We start from the raw sequence: 7,896 nt of genomic DNA on the forward strand, positions 1-7,896 counted from the left end.
AGGGGTTAAACAACCTACTCGAACCAGAGAACTATAAGAAAACTTTATTCAAGGAATATAACAGAGCGCACGCTCTATCTCACCCGATCAGCTGAACTACAGTCAGCTGACTACCCATGTCACGCCACCGGGGAGCTCGCTGGAGTAAGCGGTCACACACAGTGCGATTCCATCACCTCCTCCAGCTGGAGCAGAAACACCAACACCAGACTAACGTGGTGTGTGGCACGCTGTGTCCAAATCTTTTTACTTGCAGGCACCAATTAATTGACATTTGCCAGGAGCATATCGCTACAACCTACCGGGATTTGGCCACTTGCTTTTTCTTCGCAGGACTTACACGGAATGTATCACTACAACATAGCAGAACACTGCTACAATCATTTTCTTTACAGGACTCACAGTGCATAAACCTCTATCTGCCATATGAGACTGTGAATATACAGCTATCGAATGCTACATTGTTCTCATTTGCAGTACTTTATTTGCTACAGCATATACAGAGCATAATTCATTCTAGCAAAATATCTGTTGCATTTATTATTCCAGTATATTTGTGCTCAGGGCTTACATTTGGGCTTGTAGTGGCAAGCACTGAAAACACAACTATGCAACCATACATTGACTTACCAAGCGGCTTGCGTTGTTCCGATACCTGCGATTGCACCTTACATACAAACCTATGTACTTACATAAATAAAATGACTGGCGAAGCGGTTGAGTTGTGCCTGTAACCGCGTATGAGGGCACGCTTATAGAGGGCATACCCTATGGTAGATTGATAGAATAAGGGAGCGTTGGGAGGGTGCCTGTAAACCACGCACGCCCCGCCAGTGTGTTGCGGGGGCGTTTAATAGTGGTGCCTCCAGCAAGACCCCGCCTCTAGGTGCAGGGGGGCGTGGGAATTCACGCCCCCTCGCACAAATTCAGCCAAATAGGCTTCCTACTTGTGCTCAGGGCTTACATTTGGGCTTGTAGTGGCAAGCACTGAAAACACAACTATGCAACCATACATTGACTTACCAAGCGGCTTGCGTTGTTCCAATACTTGCTATTGCACCTTACATACAAACCTATGTACTTACATAAATAAAATGACTGGTGAAGCGGTTGAGTTGTGCCCGTAACCGCGTATGAGGGCACGCTTATAGAGGGCAAAAAAATCAAGAAGTAGAGTTGATAACATCCCTAACCATAATAACCAACACCAAAATTAGTCATGTCTATCTTACCCTAAACTGTTCATGCTAGACTCAAGGAACCAAGAGAGTTGTGCCTGCCGGCTGGCGGCCACCTGAGGCAGTATCTGACACGGAGAGAATATGTTGGTGACGCCTACTGCGTCCGGCTCAGCCCTGGAACGGGGCCTGACCACGTGCTAGCTGATTCGTTCATATTGGCATGCTCACTGTGGTAATTGCCGAAAAGGGGAACCGATAGAGCTTGTCGGGCATCACATGTCCTCCTGTCCCTGCTAAAGAGTGGCAAAATCTTCATCATGTAGTGATATGAAGAGTTGTCTGGACTGTACCGTGAGCCATATCCTGAAGTAATGACCAGTAGCGAACGATGGGCCTCCTCGCCCTGATCATGGCTGCAGACTCGACAGATACCAGTAACAAATTAAGCCTAAGGACCGCCATGCCTGCAGACAGGCATCAACAGAACCACTGTGTCCGTCGACATGACCGACCTCTCCATGACTATCGAGCCTGCAGATTCTGACAAGTCTTGCATGCCCTCATGCCTGTGGATGTGGAAGGTCTCTATGTGACTGTCGTACCTGTAACCTGACAGGTCTTGCATACCCTCGTGCCTGTGGATGTGACAGGTCTCTGCATAACTGCTGTGCCTGGAAAGACAGTCTGACTCGAACCTCGTGCCTGTAGGCGTGACAGGTCTTAGAGTAACCCTCGTGTCTGTGGAAGAGATAGCTGTTAATGTGATGCTGACATGCGCGGACAAGACAGATTGATGCGTGAAATACCGCCTATGAGTCATGACATTGTAACTCTACGACCTGTGTCTAGGGAAACACTGACGAAGCCGTGAATCTCCCTGCAGGCGTGGCAGGTGGAGACGGGGTTCATATTTATTTTTAATTTAAAATTATTATTATTTTTTTTTTTCGTAATGCGGGAGTGAATGGCAGCTGCGTGCCTGACATGATGTAAGCGTGGTGACGCGAGATGAGACTAAGTGTATGCTGTTGCGCTGAATAAGAGTCAGAACAGCCTACACAGGGGCCCCCACTGAAGACGTGTCAGCCAGCCGGTTGACCCACTGCCTAAGTGTATCGAGTCATGTTGCACTGAAGCAGAGTCAGGAACAACAGACTTCACCAGGACCCCGACTGAAACAAGCCCGACCTGAGGAACTTGGTGGGTGAGAGGACGCGCGAGGCTCTGACGACGTGTCAGTAGCAGCGTCAGTGTGTGATGCGAGTAACTGTGGTAAGCAACAAAGAGGTGAAAGTAAACATGGATCATCGGGTACGTGTTGAGCCGTACATATATAAGAGTGTACATACTTCCCTTTTTTTTTTTTTTTTTTTTTTTTATTATAGCGGGAGTGAAAGACAGCTGAGTGCCTGACCTGATGTGCATGGTGTCGTGAAATGAGAAGAACTGAAGAACTGAAGACGTGTCAGCCAACGGTTGACCCACTGCCTATGTGTGTCGAGTCACATTGCACTGAAGCAGAGTCAGGAACAATGGACTTCACCAGGACCCCGACTGGAGCGAGTCGGACCTGGGAATTTGGTGGGTGAGAGGACGCGCGAGGCTCTGAAGACGTGTCAGTAGCAGCGTCGGTGTGTGGAATGAGTAACTGTGGTAAGCAAACAAGAGTGATGAAAGTGACATGGAACAGTAGGTACGTGTTACCCATTGTTCATTTTTTATTTTTTTTTAATGTGTGTGTGATCTGACGGAGTCTATAACCACGGCTGCTCGGCGCAACCCCCTGTGGGCATGAGGGCTACGCCCACCATCCGTGTTTCGTGGTGTCGTAGCTCTGAAGGAGTGTCAGTAGCAGCCACCACGCAGTGCTGCCCCCTGCAGGTGTGGCAGGTGTGATGAGGAACAACCACCTGCGTGTCGTGATGTTGTATTCAGAAGACATGACAGTAACAAGGAATGGGAAGCGGCTCTCCCTGCAGGACGTTGCAGGTGGAGTGGGTGTACACCACTTGTGTCGTGGCATGAAATGTGCAGAATGACGTGTCCGCAACAACAATATAAAGCAAGCTGTTAGGACAAGCTAGGTAATTGGTGGGCGTGGCAAGATGCGGACGCTTGACTGAGACTGAGCAGTTACTATGGTAACGTGAGTGTGGCATGTCAACTACAGGGACCAACCGCCGGTACCGACGTGTGCAGGGTAACTATATGTGACTGTACAGTGCCATCTGAGAATATCTGTACCGTGAGAAGTTACGAGCGTGAGTATGGTGTGCCGAGTGAGGTTGTGCGTATGAACAGTAGTAGCTATGAGCAAAAGTGCGGCAACACAGAGAGGAGCTAGACACTACGATGGTTGTGAGCGTACATACCGTGCGAGCCGTGAGCGCATATGAATTGATGCCGCGGCACATGTGAGTGCGATGACCATGATGGGCACGGTGCGGTGCTGCAATTGTGAACGTTTGGCACTATGACTGTGCTCATAGTATGTGGCGTGATGCATGTATGTACTGTGTGTAAAATGGAACTGTACCCACTGCATGGAACTATCATATGAACTTTAACAGTACTATAGCTGCACTCGCAGCATATAACATTATGAGCGTGTGTGCTATATGCGACAATGTGACTGTACTCCCTGTATGTAACAGAGTGAGCGTGTGTACTTGTGTGGGATACAACTGTACCCACTATGTGCGACTGGGCGTGTGAATTAGATGCAACAACAACTGTACTCACTGTAAGTGACACCAAGAGCGTACATACCATACACGATACCCCGACTGTACCCACTGTATGTGACACTGTGAGCGTGTATTTGTACAATGACGTGACTGTAATTGCTGCATGTGACCCTGAACTTGCGTGAACTGTAAATGGCGTGCTGTACCCACTGCATGAAGCACTATGACGTGTGTGCTCTATACCACACTGTAACTGTATGCCCTGCGTGTGCCACTAAGAGTGCCTGTTGTGCAGGACGAAATTTCTGAATGTTTATATGTGGTGTGAAATGCATGCGCATAAGTGCAGTATGAGCGGCGAGCGGTGTAGTACTGACATTACGTAAGAGTGGTGAATGTTGTGTGTGTATGAACCGTGTGGAAACAGCTACGTGTGGAAACAGTCTATGAGTGACTGCATGGTATGAGTGCTGCGAGTAGGTGCATGGTGTAAATGCTGAGGAGATTGCACAGTGATGAGATGGTAAGGGTGACTGCATGGTATGAGTGTCTAGCGACAGTGCAATATCAATGATATGAGTGACTGCGCCGTGAGACGCTATGAGTGAGCGGACTGCAAGAAGCTGTGGGCGACTGCCTGGTTTGACGCTTATGAGCGGCTGCATGGGGAAAACTATGAGTGACTGCACGGTGTGAATGCTACGAGTGACTGCACGGCAAGAACGCTGTGCGTGAACTGTGACGGAATAATGCTAAGAGTGCCTATACGGTATGAAGCTAGGAGTGGCTGCACAGTGAGGGACGTAGTGAATGACTGTACGGCATGGAAGCTGAGAGTGACTGCATGGTGTGGAAGCTGTGAGTGACTGCGCAGTATGGTAAGAAGCTATGAGTGACTGCACAGTATGAAATGAAGCTATGAGAGACTGCACGGTGTGAAAGCTATGAAATGACTGCATGGTGTGGATGCTATGAGTGACTGGACGATGTAAGAGCCGGGTGACTGCCAGGTAAGAAAGCTGAGTGACTCTACGGAAAGAAATCTAAGGGCGACTGTGCGGAAAGAATGTTATGAGTGACTGAACGGCACAACGCTTGTGAGCGGCTGCATGGCATGGCTGCTACGTGAAGCGTCAACCCCCACTAACCTGGACCGTGGTGGCCCTGGTACCGGGAGGAAAGCCTGGGTGTGAAAGTGGAGGAGGGGAATTGCAGTGGAGACTCCCCCTATGGCATCCAGCTGCCCGGTGGCCGCGTGGAGCCGAGCCCTTGAATGGTACAGGGGTGCCGCCAGTCCCCCTTCTGTAGGGAAGCCAGTGTGTTGAACCCAGCCGATTGTTGTTTATTTATTCATTTACTTGTTTGTTTTAACTTTTTTTTTTTCTCTTTTTTTTTTTTAAAGTTTGGCTCCGCCCCCGGCAACCGGGGAGAACGCCGCGTCCTGCCGACCGGAGCCACGGGGAGGGAGGAGGAGGAGAGCCCAGCGTGAGGACCGGACCGGGCACCGTGCTGGACGTGGGCTCCGCCCCCCGCACCACGCAGCCGAGCAGCCGCGAGTCGGGGAGCGAGGAAGAGGAGACCCGGATCGGAACCCAGGTGAGGGGCCGACGAGCACCGACGGCAGTGGGCCCCGCCTCCCCCCCCCCCCCCCGTGGCCCCGCGGCACCGCTCCGGAGAGCGGGGAGGCTGATCTCGCCGCTCGGGCCGCCGGGAGCGGGGGGTCAGGAGGGACTCTTAGGGAAGCAGTCGGGCCCACCTGGCAGAGGCCAGGACTACGTCCGCCGTCTGCGGCCGCCCCCCAGTAGAGTAACACGGCGGGGGAGGGGGGGGCGGGGGCCACGCAGAGAGGGCGGCGAGGGGTCGTGAGTGGGGCAAACCGGGGACGGTGCTCCGGTCCTCACAGGGGATCTGGAGCGTGTGATGGTACCTGACTGGAAACATAAGGCCGGAGACCGGGTTTCCCATGGACGACCGCCGAAGTGCCTGTAAACCACGTACGCCCCGCCTGTGTGTTGCGGGGGCGTTTAATAGTGGTGCCTCCAGCAAGACCCCGCCTCTAGGTACAGGGGGGCGTGGGAATTCACGCCCCCTCGCACAAATTCAGCCAAATAGGCTTCCTACATATTGATTAATTTACTGCATAAGATTGCAATAACTATAATTGTATATCCTCCATTTCAAAATCACACACTACTATCGCCATTTATTCCACCTGATATAATATATGGTTAAAAACTGCCATTCAATTCCTATTTTACTATATATGACATTGTGAGTAAGACAGTTTGACATCATTAGGATATGGAAAGAGATGCAGGGAAAAAAACGGAATGATAGAGCAATCCACTCAGATGTTGGTTTAAATAATAATCTTCTTTATTAAAGCCAATTCACAATGTGTTTCGAGGCTTACACGTGCCTCTTCCTCAGGTAAAAACAGGCTTACATACATGCAGTATGTAAGCCTGGTTTTACTTGAGGAAGAGGCACGTGTAAGCCTCGAAACGTGTTGTGATTTGGCTTTAATAAAGAAGATTATTATTTAAACCAACATCTGAGTGGATTGCTCTATCATTCCATTTTTTTTTACTGCATCTCTTTCCATTACAATCCTCGGCCTGGAATCTCTCCACACCGACCCCGGAAAAGCGGCACCACTTCCTTGGATACCTAGTTGTGGCTCATACACCAACTACCAAAGGTGAGCAGTTTTGCTAGTTTTTGTTCCTACATGAACACACCTAGAATTCAGCATTACCATCCCATGGGAAGCTCTGCCTCTTTCTGTTTTATAGTATATTCATCATTAGGATATATCACTGAGTATTAATGTGTGTGTACCAACTAGGGGTATTAAGTGATATCTATTTTTAATGTGCACAACCGTAGGGCCGGCAGAATTCTGCCTGAAATAGAAGCCCATTACACTTCTATGGGATTCCGCACTCCTGTTGACACTTCGGAAATCCCGTTTGCGGAATAGCAGTATTTCCAAAGTGTCAGTTGGAGTGGGGAATCCCATAAAAGTGTATTGGGCTTTCATTTCAGGCGGAATTCCGCCCATGTGAATAGACCCTAAGAGCAGTTCTTCTCTGGAGAAGCAGTAGAGCCACACTAACAAGCAGGGCCTGAATGTTGCAGAGTCTGAATTCCAAGCTACAGGAATGCCATTGTGATCATGTCATAATACTTTCATAAACCCTTTCAGAACCCTTTTTTTACGGTATAACATTTGTATTGTCTCCAAGCTGAATTCCATTGTGATATTGTCAGATTAGTGTTTGTCTTTTTATTTTTTCTCCTTTGTGATGTTTCTCTCCATAACTAAACAGAATTCCAATGTGATGATACATGAAAAATGATTGTTTTTAGTATAAGAATTCTGTTGTGATAATTGTTAGTACGTTTCTCCCCCCAAAAATGCTGTTTCTGGCAACCATATACCCTAATCCATAAGGACACAGCCCATTTTGACTTTAAGGACACAGACAACTTTTGCATTTTTGTTTTTTTTCCTCTCGCCTTCCAAGAGGCATACGTTTTTTTTCCATCTTCATATTGGGGCTTGTTTTTTGCACAGCTAATTGTACTTTGTAATGACACCTTTCATTTTACCATAAAATGTGGGCTTCAAAAAAAATAAAAAATTTACCAAATTTTTTACACAATGCACTTTATGGTAAAACTGGCAAGTTTTCTTTATTTCTGTGAGTTTATAAAATTTAAACAACACCCATGTTGACATGATTTTCTATTATTGTTCTGCTTTAAAAAAAAACCTCAAACTTATTTTGCTAAAAAAAAGTTTCTGACCCCTATAACTTTGCTATTTTTCTTTATATGGAGCTGTATGCGAGCTCCTTAGGGTATGTTCACACTGCGGAATACCCATGGAATTCCGCACAGTGAACGTTAGCATCTGTGTGAATGGGTCTTCCACGAGACCTGTTCACACTGCGAAATTTGTGTTTCACACTGCGAAAATTGTTCTGTTCAAACAAAGAACATGTTCATTCTTTGCGCGGAAG

The sequence above is a fragment of the Hyla sarda genome, chromosome 2 (assembly GCF_029499605.1).
Source record: "Hyla sarda isolate aHylSar1 chromosome 2, aHylSar1.hap1, whole genome shotgun sequence".
Taxonomy (NCBI): Eukaryota; Metazoa; Chordata; class Amphibia; order Anura; family Hylidae; genus Hyla; species Hyla sarda.